This window comes from Lissotriton helveticus, chromosome 3_2 (assembly GCF_964261635.1).
Source record: "Lissotriton helveticus chromosome 3_2, aLisHel1.1, whole genome shotgun sequence".
NCBI classification, from domain to species: domain Eukaryota; kingdom Metazoa; phylum Chordata; class Amphibia; order Caudata; family Salamandridae; genus Lissotriton; species Lissotriton helveticus.
Genome location: NC_136062.1, coordinates 337,457,923 through 337,476,422, shown reverse-complemented (window position 1 = coordinate 337,476,422; position 18,500 = coordinate 337,457,923).

The following is an 18,500-nucleotide window of genomic DNA, read 5'->3' as shown; positions in this document are numbered from 1 at the left end:
AGGGTAGGACCTGGAGGGAGCGACGTGCCTAACCTTGAAGGGATGGGAGCCGATAGGTGAGATTGAAAAGAGCTCCAAAGCAGTCTGCAGCTCAAATTTCATATTAGTTGTCTTTCCAGTGAAGAAAGAGGAGGAATCTTCTCAATTCGGCAAAAGGCGTGATCCGATCAGGGGGATGTTATTATTGCTGTTCAATTGAGATTTAACATTTTTAGGGTCGATTTTTTGCGAGGTTCAGTTGGATTGTGAAAAGGTGAGCTTTGCATAGCCTTAAGCATTTGTTATAAATGTTTCTGAGTAATGTTTGAGATGATCAAGTTACGGAGAGGATCTCCACATTCTTTCTGCTTTTCTCAGGTTCATTCTTTCAGCGTTGAGACTGCCATTGTACCAGAGTTTGGAAACTTTTGAAGGTATTCTTTTTAACTGTGAAGGGGTGACTATGTCTAGCATGCTTGTCATGGACCCATTTTAGTGTTCAGTGAAATCGTGGACGTCGGTCATAGCATCAGAGGGGGGTAGTATGTTCAGTTCAATAACTTTTACTCGATTATCAATTGTATAATCATAAAAAGTACATAGAAAATTTTTCGTCACAAACATAAGTTTAAAAAGATATACAAGGTTAAGGAACATACTTAACAAAGGTTTACAATTTGAGTGTTTCTGATTAATTTAAAAGTTTTTGACGTAGTGTGATGGTTGCTTTAAGGAAAGTCACTATGAATTTAGCTTCATGTGGTGTGTTTAAAGACTGCAAAAAAAGAAATGCAGAGTAGCACTGTCTATGGCCACTGGTTCGAAGTAGCGGAATGATCCATGTTTTGAGTGGAAGTTTGTAATAATTGCAAAACAATGTAACGTGGATCGTTGTCTGTGGGGAGATTCCATCACACGGACAGTTCATCAAGTTACGAGACCAGTTTTGAGGTTCCGGAAAAGAGACTAAGCGAAAAAAAGTATTAAAACGAAATCTTGTTAGTAAGAATTTCTCATGATTAGACAAAAAGTAGGACAGGTATGGTTGCATGCTTTTGATAAGTTGTATTGCACAGATTTGTTCGTTTGATGGTTTTATGATCTCAACTTGATTTTGGAGCTCTCTCAGGTGTGTCAAACACAATGATTTTAGGCGTTTCCTGGAGATGTCTTCGATTGTAGCAGGATCTTCAAAGTAAGAGTTGCAACCAAGGTCGTTGAAAAAGTTCCGTACATAAGTCAACCATGGAATCTTATGCCAGTTACATAAGGCTAAACAGTCTGTGATAAGGGAGCGTGTTAAGTGACATTCAGGTCTGGTCCATATACGTTGCCACAGTAGGATGGGTTGAGAGCGAATAGTGTCAGAAATATATTCCATACCGAGCTCACAGTGCGAAGCGAGGATCGGGGAACTTTGCGGAAGGGCTAGAACGTATTTAATGAAGCCATTCTCAGTTACTTGAAGGTGGTCTATGTGGCCATATCCCCATACGCCTGCTCCGTAGGTGGCCACACTATGGCACTTGGCGTAATATATTTTCAAGAGTTCAGGTGGCGCGGGTGTCCCCAATTTTCTCGAAAAAGAGATCAGGGCCGATGTTGCACGTCGAAAATGAAGGTTTCTGGCGGCAATGGCTTGACGCCAGGTTAACGTGTCATCCACCAGAATTCCCAGATAGGGGTAAATTGAGGTTTTTTCCAGTTTCGTCTTGTCCACAGTTATCGGTCTATGGTTTTTGACCCTGGGGCCAATGTACATAGTAAACATTTTCTTTATGTTTATTTTGAGGCCAAGTGAGTCCATGAAGCTGCCGTATTTGTCTATTTGGATCTGAAGTTGATTCAAAGTACGGGCTAAGATGACTGAATCATCGGCATATAACAGTGTGGGTATCGGACGGTGGTTTATCTGGGGTAGATCCTGGCTCCCTTCCAGCATGGCCTGCTCTAGTCCATTGGTGTAAAGGTTGAACAGGAAGGGAGCCAGTACGCACCCCTGTCTTACTCCCTTTGTAATTGGAAAAGAGCGGGACAACTCACCGCTGGTACCAAATCTTACTCGCCCGAGGCATTTGAATAGAGTTCTCGTAGGAAAACTATTAATGGAGGGTCCACTCCAAGGTTGCTGAGTATTTCCCAGAGTTTCCCATGTTGGACGCAGTCAAATGCCGCACTAAGGTCGACATAGACGAGGAAGATGTTACCTCCTTTGGCGCCGACATATTTCCCGGTCAGGAGGGCTAGATTGAGAGCCTGTACCACGGTCCCAAGCCCCTTCTGGAAACCGTATTGCAGATCGGTTATGATGTTGTTTTCCTGGGCCCAAGATTGTAGACGGTCCAGGAGCACTCGACCTGCAATTTTGCCCATGGAATCCAGAAGGGAAATTGGCCTGTAGCAGGCTGGGTCGTTGCGGTCGCCTTTTTTAAAGATGGGTAAGAGAGTTGATGTCGACCATGACTGAAAGAGCCCAACCGAGGTTACTGCTGACATAACCCGGGTGATTATCGGTGACCAAAATTCTATGTTATGGAGGAAGATGTCCATTGGAACTCCATCGGGGCCCGGGGCTTTGCCTGATTTCGATGCCTTGATTGCTTTAACAACTTCACTAAGTTGGAATTGAATGTTTATCGGATAGGAGTTGTTTGTCGATATATGGGCTTCGCTTTTTTCTGAGACAATATCTGCCGTGACTTCGGAGGATGGACCAAAAGTTTTGGAAAAATGCGTGACCCAGTCATCTTCAGTTACTGCCACGTCTAGGTGCTGGCCTTCAGTACTGTCGGCCAAAAAAGGAGATCTTATAACTTGCCAAAATAGGGCACTGTCCTTCCTTAGGCTGCTGTCATGCAGTTGTGACCATAGGTCATGCTTGATTTGTTTTTTACGTTCCCTCCTGGCTAAGTTATATGATTTTCTTAGATTGGAAATTTCCACTTGGTCTCTTATGGGTCTATGCAAGGCTTCTTTTAGGGTTGAAAGTGCCTTCCGACAGGCTACGTCGAACCATCTCATGGTAGAGGGCTTATTATTCTTTAGTTTGACGAAGAGTTCTTTACTTATTGTCTCTTGGATATTGTGAAAGCTACTAACAATTGTTTGTGGTGTCGTCTCTAAGGACGTGCATTCCAGTATCCAATCGTTGGATTTTTCAAGGATCCTCTGTGTCGTCTCTACCGGGTCTATCTTGGACCATTTGACCGTGTAGCCATTCAGATTGTTCAAAGTAAGCGAATGCTGTTTTAAAAGACTTAATTTTACAGGGTGAGCATTTACCAATTTTGTAGTGATTTTTACAGTGAGTGGATAGTGGTCGCTCATTACATTTGTCCCAGTTGCAAAGTCTGTTAGTTGCCCCTTCAGTGAGTGGGAAGATAATATGTAGTCTATGGTTGTTAGGAAGCCTCTTCTGTGAAAAGTTGGCAAAAAGTCTTGTTGTGGGTCTAGTAATTCGTTTGCAAAGTCCAAGTCTAAAGAGAATATGATCTTGTTTAATTTGTTTCCACATATCGAGTGGGCAAAGTGGGGCATGGGACTGCCATGTTCATTTTGCAACCCACAGATTCCTCTTTTATGGTTAGTGCACAGAGGGAGGTTAAAATCACCGCCCCATATTAGGTGTACCGTGCTTTGATTAGAGTCATTTTGCAGGGTTGTTAGGAATGTGGCAATCTCTGCTAGGGTTGACAGACAGTCCGATATACCGGCGTTATTGTAATAGTTGATGAGAGTATAGGTGCAGTCATTAGTAAAATTTGTCTGGATGATTTGGTATGTCTGAGATTCCTTTAACAGTTTTGTGGATATACAAGGGAGAGTATTAGCGATGTATATCGTAAGACCCCCCTTAGGCCTACCCATTGGTCCCTGCACTGCTGGGGTGAAAAAAGTTTTGTATCCCGTTAGATGTTTTGGGATCGTGCACCATGTTTCTTGGAGGCAGATTATTTGATGTTCCCTTACTGTAACAAACCATGCATCTGATGTTATTTTGGAAGATAGTCCTGCTACGTTCCAGAATATAACGGAAAGATTCAGTTTGTTGGGATCAAGGGATGCGTACGGAGCAAGGGGTTCCCTCAGAGAACTCATTGTCGGGTTCACTGTCAAGCTCAGAGAAGGGTCAACGTGATCTCTCAGATCGTTTTGTTGATGGAAATTTGGATCAGTCCTAACCCTAGGAAAGACGGAAGGTCTAACCGTCGTGTCATTAATTGAGGTATGGGAGGTATCTGCCATGGACACTGATTTATTGTTTGTAGATAGGCGAAATTTGTTTAGCTTGGCTACTGGATTTAGGTGAGAGTAGCTGGTGCCTAAAATTTGTTAGTATGGGAGTGGTGTTAATAATTTTGATCTTTGGTTGAGACCTAAACGGTCAATCCACCATCTCTAGGCAGTCAAAGCGGTTTCGTATTGGAAAACCCTGCCAACCCTCCTGTGAGTGATAGGGTCTGCTTTGCCAGGGCTGCCTTTGCCAGTCTCTAGGTCTGTTTCTCATTCCATGGTCATAGGTATAACCCACCTGTTTCCAATGGTCTTCTTGAGGATGGTGCCAGTTCCAGGATGGGTCATATTGATGTAAATTCATTGGCGAATAGAAGAAAGGAAGGTGTTGGGCATCTATTCCACCTTTTTTCTCCAGTGAGGGCCATGAGCAGATGTGCTCCACGGTAGAAGGATCTCTGCATGTTACTATAATACAATCTCCACGGATCGACTTAGGTGCTTCACCTACCCATGCTACTCTACAAACTGAAGTGATCCCTCCGGAATGATGGGGTTCTAGTGGCCTATTAATACTTAGCCATTGCGTGACCTTATTTTTGAGTGACCAGGCAGTTTCTGACGTACCTTCCGTTAGTTCAGGTACACCAGTGAGGATGATTGTGTATGGGGTAGCCTCTGGCGGCAGATGGACTGGACGCCTGACTCCTGGTGCCTTTTTTGGGGTCTTTTTAGATAGCAGCTGAGGTAGGACCGTTGTTTTGGAAGGTATGGACATCAGTTTGGGTATAATTTGGCTTGCGGTTGCATTCCCTGGTGTGACCCCTGTTATTCCTGATTTTATCAAGCCTATACTAGGCGTTAGTTGAGGGGGCTCCGTGGTTGTTTTGGCCTTTTGTGCCCTGAGCGTTGCGTTTTGTAGATTTTTCATTGGGACATTTTGTTTAAGATTGTGAGAAGGTGGGATGGTCGGGATTGGTTGTTTTATTACTACAGGTGGCTGTGAGAGGAGAGGTGTTTTTGAGGGCTGAGTAACGTTTTTCAACCCTTGCTTAACAAAATGTGGGTTTGTATTGGGATGTGCGGAAGATAAAATTGCCAGTTGAGCTTCCAAATTCCGTATGCTTAATTGTATGGGCTTTAGCTGCTGAGATAGAAGATCTTTAATTGAGGTTAGTATGTGAGATGTGGTTTTACAGATTTTGCAGGGGTTATCTATATCCTCAGTGAGGGTGATAGGGAGTGAGAGGTTGGTTTCTATTGGAGTTATCGTTGTTTGTTGTGTGAGTTGTGTTAACTGGTTAGGTTGGTCCCTCCCAGGGTCCCTCTCGTGGCCTGTAGGGATGGTGATCGAGTCTACAGCGTTGTCAAGGGGGTTCGTGCTACCTTGTTTGGGAATGGCTCCTTCCTTACTCCTCGAAGATAAATATCTATATTAGTATCAGCCCCTTCGAGTGTTTGACAGGCTAATAGGTCAGGAGTTGCCTCTAGGTCGTCTGATGATGGAGGTTCGGACTCAGACTGAGTTACAGATAAATCAACAGTGCAAGGGACTGTGTTGATGTCAGCATTAGTCGCACTCACGGGAAGGGAAGAGATAGGTAGTAATTGCTGGATAGGGGAAGCTGCAGTTGCTAAAAGGCCCAAAGACGAGCGTTTTGCGTTCATGAGGTCCAATGACACTCTTCGTTCAAGGAGTGAGATACTGTGATCTATTACCTCGGTGGTCCGTGAGATAAATTGGTCTATCGGCCCAGTTAATTGGGCTACAGCCAGAGCGGTTTTGGATTTGTTTTTTGTGTTGCTTCTGGTTTTAGTAGGCATGATTGACATGTGGAGCAAACCTGTGGACTCTGAGATTTAGCTGTGAGGACCAAGGGGGATGGCCCGGACCGGACTCTACCGGTCACTAACGGGCAACAACGGGCCCGCCCTTGGCCCGGGCTTCGCCCCGGGCTGCGACCCGCGCGCGTCCCGCGATGCGCGTTAGTAGCCTTGCTTTAAGTCCTGTTTGTGGGAGAGGGGGCGCGGCACTGGGAGGGGGCGCGGCTCACACGGGAAGAGGACCCAGCTGGTGGTGGTGGATGCTGGTCCTCGCAGTCCCGGGGCCGCGCCTCTCACCTCCTCTGCGGCCGGGCAGTTGGTCTCCTCCTCACGCTGAAAGTCAAACAGGCTGGGAAAGGTCTTGACAGCTACTCCTGTAGCGGCGATAAAACAGCAAGGGCAAAAGAATCCTCACGACGAGCGGCCCCCGCGAGGAGTAAAGAGCGTTTATTGGAAGGGGCACGGCACTGGGAGGGGGCGCGGCTCACACGGGAAGAGGACCCAGCTGGTGGTGGTGGATGCTGGTCCTCGCAGTCCCGGGGCCGCGCCTCTCACCTCCTCTGCGGCCGGGCAGTTGGTCTCCTCCTCACGCTGAAAGTCAAACAGGCTGGGAAAGGTCTTGACAGCTACTCCTGTAGCGGCGATAAAACAGCAAGGGCAAAAGAATCCTCACGACGAGCGGCTCCCGCGTAGCGGGGGCCGCGAGGAGTAAAGAGCGATTATTGGAAGGGGCGCGGCACTGGGAGGGGGCGCGGCTCACACGGGAAGAGGACCCAGCTGGTGGTGGTGGATGCTGGTCCTAGCAGTCCCGGGGCCGCGCCTCTCACCTCCTCTGCGGCCGGGCAGTTGGTCTCCTCCTCACGCTGAAAGTCAAACAGGCTGGGAAAGGTCTTGACAGCTACTCCTGTAGCGGCGATAAAACAACAAGGGCAAAAGTATCCTCACGACGAGCGGTAGTATGTTATTACTGAGGGTTGTCAAGGCATCAAGGGTAATATTTCGAAGTGATCTTAGCTAATGTTTGTTTTTTTTGGTTGAGTTTTGCTTGTGCTAACATATTCTGAGATGAGGAAGGTGATACAGTGGTGGTCGGTCTAGTCACAAGGGACAATAAAATAAAGTTGAACAGATTTCGGATTGCCAATGAGTAGGTCTAGGGTAGCTCCTTTGATGTGCATTGGGCTGTCACATATCTGGGCTAGATTGAATTCACTAAGGAAAGATTTGAGACTATCTATGGAAAGGTCACTCGAGTCATTCCAGTGGAGGTTAAAATCTCGAAAGAAGATCTGAGTGCTGTGATGATCATCGTTGTAAGAGATTATTTCCATAATCTGTTCAACAAAGGACAGACTGTCTCTAGGGAGATGATAGAACAAGTGGAATTTGCAGACTTGTCTGGTTTTGCTTGCAACCTCGATGCATAGGGTTTCATATGCATATCCCCCTCGCCTGCTTTTCAGAAGTCCTATTCTCATTCCTTCCTAATATTCTTATTTTTAGCCTCTTTCTTCCTCTTTCTTCTTTTTCTCAATCTTAACTTCTTCCTCCCTCAACCCCTTCTTTTGTTCTGCCATCTTTTCCTAGCTTCCTCTCCCAAGAATTGGATACTATGGGAAGAATCTGATCACTAATTGACAACAGTCATATGTACCTGATATCCTTCACAGAATTCTTAAATGATTTTTGAGAGTATACCCCATGATTGTATTAATACCAACCAGGAATGTATATGCTTTGCAAATAGACATTCCACTGACAGATTTCAGAGTAAATGCAGGAAGAGTTACTGATTCAGGTCCTCAACTGCTCCTGCTTGTAGCTCTTCCCTGTGAGAACAGGGGGTATCTAATTGGCAATGGTATACACATTTGACAAAATAGGGACCCTTGCTTCTAAGTCAGGGAAAGGGGATTACACTACTGGAGAACCCCTGCTCACCCTCTTGGTAGCTTGGCACAAACAGACAGGTTTATCTCAGAGGCAGTGTGTTTAGCATTTGTGAAAACACAAAGCAGTACAGTGAAAACACTACAGATTGACACAACACAGGTTTTATAAAAAAAGTATTCTTTATATAGACTCAACACAAGACCACAAGCAACACAAATCCACAATACTGTCCTTAAAATAGATTTAAAGATGGTAGAAGTCACTTGGTTCAAGTTAATGATAAATACGACATAGTTCTCACAAAAGTACCTGGATGCGTAACACAAACCAAACAAAAGGCTTGCAGAGTTGAAGATGCGTTGGATCCTTGCTTCGGGGGAGATGATGCGTCACGCCTCAATGCTTGCACACAGTAGGGGGATGCGTCTTGGTCCTTACCGGAGAGGAGGTGATGCGTAGATTCTTGAACCGCGGCCCAGTTACGATGCGGCAAGATGGCTCCTCGATGCGACAAACCGGTGTGATGCGATAAGATGGCGCCCTCGATGCTACGATGTGAAGATGATGCTTGCACGCCTGGCGGCTGTGCGGCAAACTCTGTAACTTTGGAGCAGCGAAAGGCCCTGCAACAATCTTCTCAGGTTATGCGACGGCGACCCTTTGGTGGCGACACGCTTCTCCGGTGATGCGTCGGTAAACAGCTGTGACAACGGCTTGCTTCTCTGGTGATGTGGTGGCGACCTCTGCTGCGGTAACACGCTTCTCCGGTGATAGGACGGCAACAGCTGCGACTGGGACATGCTTCTTTTCATTGAGTTGCGCTTTCAGCGACACGCAGGCTTCTGCAGACAGAATTCCCAGCAAGGAAATTCAGAGGGGAGCTGGTGGTGAAGTCTTTTGTCCCTGAGACTTCAGCAGGAGGCAAGCACAAGTTCAAGCCCGTGGAGTAATATTCTGCAAGATGATGAAAGTTCTTTTGAAAGTTCCTTCTCCTCTCTCCTTGGCACTGAAGACGCCACTGTAGCCAACCCAGCAACACAGCACACTGGCAGGAGGGCAGTCCAACCCCTACAGCTTCCTTGGCTCTTCTCCTTGGCAAAGGTCTGTCTTGTTGTTCCAGAAGTGATCTAAAGTCTTGGGGTCTGGGTCCTCATATTTATACTGCAAAATCCTTTGTCCTCTGAAGGCAGAGGGGGCTGTACTTAGTCCAAACCAGTACTGTGCAGTCCTGAAGCACTTTGTTTACATGACTCCTTCTTTCCTTTGTCAGGGTGGGCCCGGGTCATCAGACACACCACATGAGGTGGAGCCAGCATTGTGGCAGGCAGGCACAGCCCTATTCAGACACAGGTGCTACTCTTCCCACCCATCTACATGCAGATAGGTCTAATCAGCCCTGTGATGGCTCACCCTGTCTCATGGAGCCACCCCAGCCCCTGTCACTCACAAACCATTCACACAATGCACGAGCTAGCAGAGCCAGGATAAATGGTTTGGCAAGAAAATACCTACTTTCTAAAAGTGGTATTTTCAAACACAGAAGGTTAAAACTAACTTTACTAAAATATGTATTTTATCATTCTGAGTTCAGGCATACTAAATTCAAATTTCTACCATGTTCCCTGGGTCAGTTAGGATTATAAGATGTTATAATCAAACTGCCCATTCTGGCCTATGCGGACAGGTAGCCTTGCAAATGTGAAAAATGAAAATGGCTGTAATTCACTATTAGAACATACCTCACACACTAGGGCATGCCCTACCTTATACTTACAATGTACCCTGCCCTTGGGCCTATGTTAGGAGTGTCTGAAATGAGGAAAAGGTAAGGTTTAGGGACTGGCAAGTGGGTGCACTTACCACGTTGACATGGCAGTACCAGACTGCACACAGGCTCTACAATGGCAGGCCTGAGACACACTTTACAAGCTGCAACTGTGGGTGGCACAACCAGTGTTCCAAGCCCACCAGCAGTATTTGATTTATAAGCCCTGGGCACACATGGTCCACTGTACTAGGTTCTGACAAGTAAATCAAATAATAATCAACAAAATTGGACACTAGTTACACTGCTCGACTTTTGGTTCAGTGCAAATAAGGAGACCCTCAGAGAAGTCAATGTCTGCTTGGAAATTGCGGTGTATTTGTTTCATCCGCCCCACATTGACATTCACGCAGTTATCATAGGGTTATTCCTGTTAGTGTGTACTGCTAGCCTCATCCAGAGGCACCTCCAGTCTCGAGTGCAGTGTCCAGAGACAAAAAGACTTCCCAAAAAAAGGTTAAAAAATGAAAAAGTGGTGCCCTGAAAATTTTATTATAGGGCAAACTTTCATTGAATAAAATATTTGAATACTCAATTATTGGCCGAGTTACTAGGCCGTGTAGTATTACTTGGTTGAGATTGTCGACATGTTTCAGCTCTATTGGGCCAGGCGGTCTGTAGAGCTTTCGTCAGGACTTACAAAAAGATTAAGACAAACGATATTTACATATACACAAAGATGCTACTCACACGAGTTGTGCGGTAATTCCAGAACTCATTGCATTTGCATGGGTATTGTACTCTTTACGATCTATGAAAGAATGTACAGGTAAAGGTTTCCTTAGTTAGAAACAGTGATTTTAAAAACTGGGTAAGTGCAGTAGATTAACTAGTGGTCTCATTCACCCTAGTGTTACTCATGAAGGGATTTTCACGAGGAGCGTAAGAAGTTCAGGTAATAATTTTATTGACTCTGAGATTGCTCATAAGGGAAGGGAAAAAGGGGAAAAGCTATGAACACATATTCATTATATAAAGCAAGCGCTAATTAATATCAACATTTACTGTCGCTGCTGGCCTGGGGGGACTCTTTCCGCCTCGGGTCGAATACCCTGTTGGTAATATTCATTCAACCCGGGGAGGTGTGTGTGCCCTTCTATTTTCTCTCCTGGATTACACGCTAAGGATAGGCTATAAGCTGTATGGCCACATGTTGTAATTGTTATCGCTGTGATTCTCGTCATACAAGTTGGGGTTTGCAAGTGGTCTAACCTTGACGATACATTGGGCAAATTTCTGTCTGGGGCTGCTATACGCCCTTGCGTGCAAAACAGCACGAAAATGGAGCCCGTTTTTGTTACGCAGTGGAGTTCTTACCTGCCGTAACTGAGAACTCTGCTTCCTCGGGGGATGCCTTCATTTGCTGCAGAGCTAAAGTAGAGCAAGGACCTCGGTCAGGAAAGGGGAAATTGTACGGCTTACCTAAGACGAAGAATCAGAGAAGCCTTCCGCCATTACCCGCATGGAGACCGCACTCCAGCCTTGTGCTGACTCTGCCCCCGGAGTGCGGAAGTCAGGGTGTAGTCTCTTTTTAACGGTGGTTGGGCGCCTTGGTATTGTAAGCCCATTGGCTACGTCAGTTTTTCTTATGTCGTATTACTAATCAGAGGGTCGTAGGCGGTCACCAATTGTAATTACAACCTTTTGATGTTGGAAGCCCCGATTATAGTTACAATATTGCGATGTTTAAAGCACTAGTGTAGTATGATTGGTATTTCAATCTATTGAGTAGTGCCAGTTATGATTACAGTTACAAATACAACATTTTGGGTTGGGAGCCCCGATTATAATTACCATGTTGCGATGGTACAAAGTGATTGATATTGTAATATTTTAATCTACTGAGTAGTGCCATTTATGGGTACTTGTGGAAATGCAGAGGGGCAAATAATCGTTTCTCATCTAGTCAGAGTGTTGGTAATTTACTTGGCAAAGTGGTGCCAAGCTATATTATCATTAAGCCCAGATTCAAAGGTACGCAAGCGGTCCACCCATCTTTGCTCCTTTTCGTACAGTACTTTTTCGGCATTTCTGGATTTGTTGGTCAGCATTTCTATGACTGTCCATTGCATTTCCTCATGAGTATGGTTCTTTTCCAAATAGTGTGAGCACAGCTTGGTGGTGTTCTTTTTCAGCCTGATGTTGCTCTTGTGCTCTCCTATTCTGAGCTTGACTTTGCGGCAAGTCATCCCGATGTACTTTTTCAGGCACGGGCATTGAATCATGTAAATTACATGCGATGAATTGCAGTTTGTGAACTGTTTCTGAGTCCATACCAAATCGTTCTTCAATTGTAGAGTTTTTGTGGCTGTGGTAGTTTTGCAAGCCACACAGGTCCCGCACGGGAAATGTCCTGACAGGGGAGTCATATTGATGCTGTTGGTTATAGGTGCGAGAGCTGTAGACCTAGGTCGAGTATGTACAAGGGTATCCTTGAGATTTTTGGTCCTTCTATTAGCGAACCTTGGTCTGGGCCAGTCAAACTGCCCAGTATTCACTATGTGCCAGTTCTTTTTGATTAACTTCTGGATAGCATATGTTGCTGGGTTGTACGTTGTCACACACGTAGTGAGGTCTTTTAATGGTTCTTTTGGATATGTTTGTAAAAGACACTCGCGAGGTTGGTTATCGGCTCTCTTTTTACATTTTTTGATGACTCTTTCAGTATAGTCCCTCATTTTTAATTTTTTGCTCAGGTCCTTTGCTTGTTCTTGGTAGTCACAATTTCTGCTACAGTTCCTTTTGAGGCGGAGAAATTGACTAAAAGGCAAATTGTCTCTTAGAGGTTTGGGATGATGGCTCTTGTGGGACAACAGGCTGTTTTTCGCCGTCGGTTTCGTGAATGTTTTGGTCTGCAGGATGTTACTTTCGTTAAATATGGTTAAATCCAAAAAATCCAGATGGTTGTTGCTGGAGGTATATGTAAATTTTAACCAAGGATCCAGGGTATTGAGCCATAACATGAAATCTGCCAGATCTTGGTCAGTATTCCAAACTAGGAAAATGTCATCGATGTATCTCTTCCAGTATATAATACTGGAAGAGAACATGTTGGTTTCATTAAAAACCAACTCAGTTTCGAATTGACTGACATAAAGTCCCGCCACCGAAGGCGCAAAGGCGCTGCCCATGGAGGTACCATGGGTTTGGAGGTACAGCTGGTCGTTGTACCTAAAGAAATTTTCTTTGAGTGCCAGTTTGCAGCATTCCAGTATGAAATGTCTTGGGGTATTATACTGCCATGTCTCTGAGTAAAGGACATCCTCTAACATCTGTAATGTTCTGTCTTGAGGGAGACTGGTGAAGAGGGATTCCACATCTAGACCTACTAGAAGCATCGTAGTGGGGTCGAAAGGCATGTTCTCAATTTGTACCAGGAGATCCCTTGTGTCTTTTAGGTATGAACACATTTTTTGGACAAGAGGTTTCAAGAATTCGTCTGCGAATTTTGACAGGGGCTCTAACACTGATCCAATTCCGGACACTATCGGACGCCCCGGAGGTGGTGTCCTATTTTTATGGGTTTTTGGGAGAGAGTAGAAATAGGGAGTGACCGGTTCTCTCGCTGTTAGAAAATCTGCTTCTTTTTTGGATATCCATCCTTTCGTTTCCGCCTCGTACACCATGATCGATATGGAATTTTGCAGTCTTTCAGTGGGATCCATTATAATTTTCTGGTAAAATCTGGTGTCGGAGAGGAGGGCTATGCATTGCTGGTTATATCCTGCTTTGGAGAGGATTACTGTGCCTCCCCCCTTATCCGCAGGTTTTATCACCAGGTCTTCATTTTTACTGAGATCTTCCATTGCTAGTCGTTCTTTCTTTGTCAAGTTTTGGAAACCTTTTGTACCATCCGTGTCCAGATTGTCTATTCCTTTGAGGAGTGCTTGCTCGAAGGCTTGGAATTCAGGCGGTATACAGGATGAGGGGGGGTTGAAAGTTGATTTCTTCCGGAGGTTAGTATCACCCTCAGATTGTTTTGTGGTGGAATTAGAGAAGTAGGCCTTCAGTTTTAAGGTTCTTCAGAATTCAGCCAGTTCGCTTTTGATTTTGAAAGTGTCTATTTTTGGGGTAGGAACGTTTCTTTGTTGGTTTTGCCAGGTCAGAGACTTTCTTTTTCCTCTGGGCTGCGGTCGGCATCAACCCACAGGTCTACAAAAAAAGACTTGATGAAATAACAAAAGAAATGAATTCCAAGCCTTCGAGCAAGCACTCCTCAAAGGAATAGACAATCTGGACACGGATGGTACAAAGGTTTTCCAAAACTTGACAAAGAAAGAACGACTAGCAATGGAAGATCTCAGTAAAAATGAAGACCTGGTGATAAAACCTGCGGATAAGGGGGGAGGCACAGTAATCCTCTCCAAAGCAGGATATAACCAGCAATGCATAGCCCTCCTCTCCGACACCAGATTTTACCAGAAAATTATAATGGATCCCACTGAAAGACTGCAAAATTCCATATCGATCATGGTGTACGAGGCGGAAACGAAAGGATGGATATCCAAAAAAGAAGCAGATTTTCTAACAGCGAGAGAACCGGTCACTCCCTATTTCTACTCTCTCCCAAAAACCCATAAAAATAGGACACCACCTCCGGGGCGTCCGATAGTGTCCGGAATTGGATCAGTGTTAGAGCCCCTGTCAAAATTCGCAGACGAATTCTTGAAACCTCTTGTCCAAAAAACGTGTTCATACCTAAAAGACACAAGGGATCTCCTGGTACAAATTGAGAACATGCCTTTCGACCCCACTACGATGCTTCTAGTAGGTCTAGATGTGGAATCCCTCTTCACCAGTCTCCCTCAAGACAGAACATTACAGATGTTAGAGGATGTCCTTTACTCAGAGACATGGCAGTATAATACCCCAAGACATTTCATACTGGAATGCTGCAAACTGGCACTCAAAGAAAATTTCTTTAGGTACAACGACCAGCTGTACCTCCAAACCCATGGTACCTCCATGGGCAGCGCCTTTGCGCCTTCGGTGGCGGGACTTTATGTCAGTCAATTCGAAACTGAGTTGGTTTTTAATGAAACCAACATGTTCTCTTCCAGTATTATATACTGGAAGAGATACATCGATGACATTTTCCTAGTTTGGAATACTGACCAAGATCTGGCAGATTTCATGTTATGGCTCAATACCCTGGATCCTTGGTTAAAATTTACATATACCTCCAGCAACAACCATCTGGATTTTTTGGATTTAACCATATTTAACGAAAGTAACATCCTGCAGACCAAAACATTCACGAAACCGACGGCGAAAAACAGCCTGTTGTCCCACAAGAGCCATCATCCCAAACCTCTAAGAGACAATTTGCCTTTTAGTCAATTTCTCCGCCTCAAAAGAAACTGTAGCAGAAATTGTGACTACCAAGAACAAGCAAAGGACCTGAGCAAAAAATTAAAAATGAGGTACTATACTGAAAGAGTCATCAAAAAATGTAAAAAGAGAGCCGATAACCAACCTCGCGAGTGTCTTTTACAAACATATCCAAAAGAACCAGTAAAAGACCTCACTACGTGTGTGACAACGTACAACCCAGCAACATATGCTATCCAGAAGTTAATCAAAAAGAACTGGCACATAGTGAATACTGGGCAGTTTGACTGGCCCAGACCAAGGTTCGCTAATAGAAGGACCAAAAATCTCAAGGATACCCTTGTACATACTCGACCTAGGTCTACAGCTCTCGCACCTATAACCAACAGCATCAATATGACTCCCCTGTCAGGACATTTCCCGTGCGGGACCTGTGTGGCTTGCAAAACTACCACAGCCACAAAAACTCTACAATTGAAGAACGATTTGGTATGGACTCAGAAACAGTTCACAAACTGCAATTCATCGCATGTAATTTACATGATTCAATGCCCGTGCCTGAAAAAGTACATCGGGATGACTTGCCGCAAAGTCAAGCTCAGAATAGGAGAGCACAAGAGCAACATCAGGCTGAAAAAGAACACCACCAAGCTGTGCTCACACTATTTGGAAAAGAACCATACTCATGAGGAAATGCAATGGACAGTCATAGAAATGCTGACCAACAAATCCAGAAATGCCGAAAAAGTACTGTACGAAAAGGAGCAAAGATGGGTGGACCGCTTGCGTACCTTTGAATCTGGGCTTAATGATAATATAGCTTGGCACCACTTTGCCAAGTAAATTACCAACACTCTGACTAGATGAGAAACGATTATTTGCCCCTCTGCATTTCCACAAGTACCCATAAATGGCACTACTCAGTAGATTAAAATATTACAATATCAATCACTCTGTACCATCGCAACATGGTAATTATAATCGGGGCTCCCAACCCAAAATGTTGTATTTGTAACTGTAATCATAACTGGCACTACTCAATAGATTGAAATACCAATCATACTACACTAGTGCTTTAAACATCGCAATATTGTAACTATAATCGGGGCTTCCAACATCAAAAGGTTGTAATTACAATTGGTGACCGCCTACGACCCTCTGATTAGTAATACGACATAAGAAAAACTGACGTAGCCAATGGGCTTACAATACCAAGGCGCCCAACCACCGTTAAAAAGAGACTACACCCTGACTTCCGCACTCCGGGGGCAGAGTCAGCACAAGGCTGGAGTGCGGTCTCCATGCGGGTAATGGCGGAAGGCTTCTCTGATTCTTCGTCTTAGGTAAGCCGTACAATTTCCCCTTTCCTGACCGAGGTCCTTGCTCTACTTTAGCTCTGCAGCAAATGAAGGCATCCCCCGAGGAAGCAGAGTTCTCAGTTACGGCAGGTAAGAACTCCACTGCGTAACAAAAACGGGCTCCATTTTCGTGCTGTTTTGCATGCAAGGGCGTATAGCAGCCCCAGACAGAAATTTGCCCAATGTATCGTCAAGGTTAGACCACTTGCAAACCCCAACTTGTATGACGAGAATCACAGCGATAACAATTACAACATGTGGCCATACAGCTTATAGCCTATCCTTAGCGTGTAATCCAGGAGAGAAAATAGAAGGGCACACACACCTCCCCGGGTTGAATGAATATTACCAACAGGGTATTCGACCCGAGGCGGAAAGAGTCCCCCCAGGCCAGCAGCGACAGTAAATGTTGATATTAATTAGCGCTTGCTTTATATAATGAATATGTGTTCATAGCTTTTCCCCTTTTTCCCTTCCCTTACGAGCAATCTCAGAGTCAATAAAATTATTACCTGAACTTCTTACGCTCCTCGTGAAAATCCCTTCATGAGTAACACTAGGGTGAATGAGACCACTAGTTAATCTACTGCACTTACCCAATTTTTAAAATCACTGTTTCTAACTAAGGAAACCTTTACCTGTACATTCTTTCATAGATCGTAAAGAGTACAATACCCATGCAAATGCAATGAGTTCTGGAATTACCGCACAACTCGTGTGAGTAGCATCTTTGTGTATATGTAAATATCGTTTGTCTTAATCTTTTTGTAAGTCCTGACGAAAGCTCTACAGACCGTCTGGCCCAATAGAGCTGAAACATGTCGACAATCTCAACCAAGTAATACTACACGGCCTAGTAACTCGGCCAATAATTGAGTATTCAAATATTTTATTCAATGAAAGTTTGCCCTATAATAAAATTTTCAGGGCACCACTTTTTCATTTTTTAACCTTTTTTTGGGAAGTCTTTTTGTCTCTGGACACTGCACTCGAGACTGGAGGTGCCTCTGGATGAGGCTAGCAGTACACACTAACAGGAATAACCCTATGATAACTGCGTGAATGTCAATGTGGGGCGGATGAAACAAATACACCGCAATTTCCAAGCAGACATTGACTTCTCTGAGGGTCTCCTTATTTGCACTGAACCAAATGTCGAGCAGTGTAACTAGTGTCCAATTTTGTTGATTATTAATTGATTATCTTGGGGATAGAAACGGACACTTTAAATCCTCATCCCTCCCTGTTGATTAACTGTGTAAGTAAATCAAATAACCAATCATGGAATCACTAATCAATACATCAATTTAACATGGAGAGCATATGCACTTTAGCACTGATCAGATGTGGTAAAGTGCCCAAGTCAGAAAACAGCCAACAACAGGTCGGAAAAATTTAGGAGGAAGGCAAAATGAAGTTCAGGGATGACCCCGCAAAAAGGGCAAAGTCCAACTTTCCCCTTTATTATTATTATTGTTATTACTATTATTATTATTGTTATTATAAAATATTTGTTAAGTGCAACTGCTACCCTACGAGCATCCTGGCAATACGGGACATAAGCCTGACCATCCCCCAGGGAAACGACTGCCTGTTGATCCACATTTTCATGAGTTTCCTCAATGTGAAATGGTCCCGAGTCAGTCGACTGTGTGTTGGTATACTATTCCACAGTTAAGGTAGACTCTGACTGTGGCTCTTGTTTTCTTGTACCTAGGAATCTGGAGTTTAGGCACAGGGGCTGAGCAGAGTAATCTACCTGGTTGCTATGGAGCAATCTTATCTGTTAGGATTCAAGGTGCCTGCTGGTAGACCGTCTTGTGCATCAAGCTTGCTAAATTTAAAAGATATTCTCTTTTTCTGTGGCAACTAGTGCATGGAATCAAGGGCTACAGAGTTGGAGGAACTCCATTTCTGGCCAAGCACCAGTTTGGCAGCTGCAGCTTGGATTCGTAAGAGAGACTTTATTGTCCTCGGCCCATGCAAAGCATGTTACTAGATATGAAAGCACATGGAGAAAGGTTCTTTCAGATTATATGTTTGTCTGTTGTATTGTC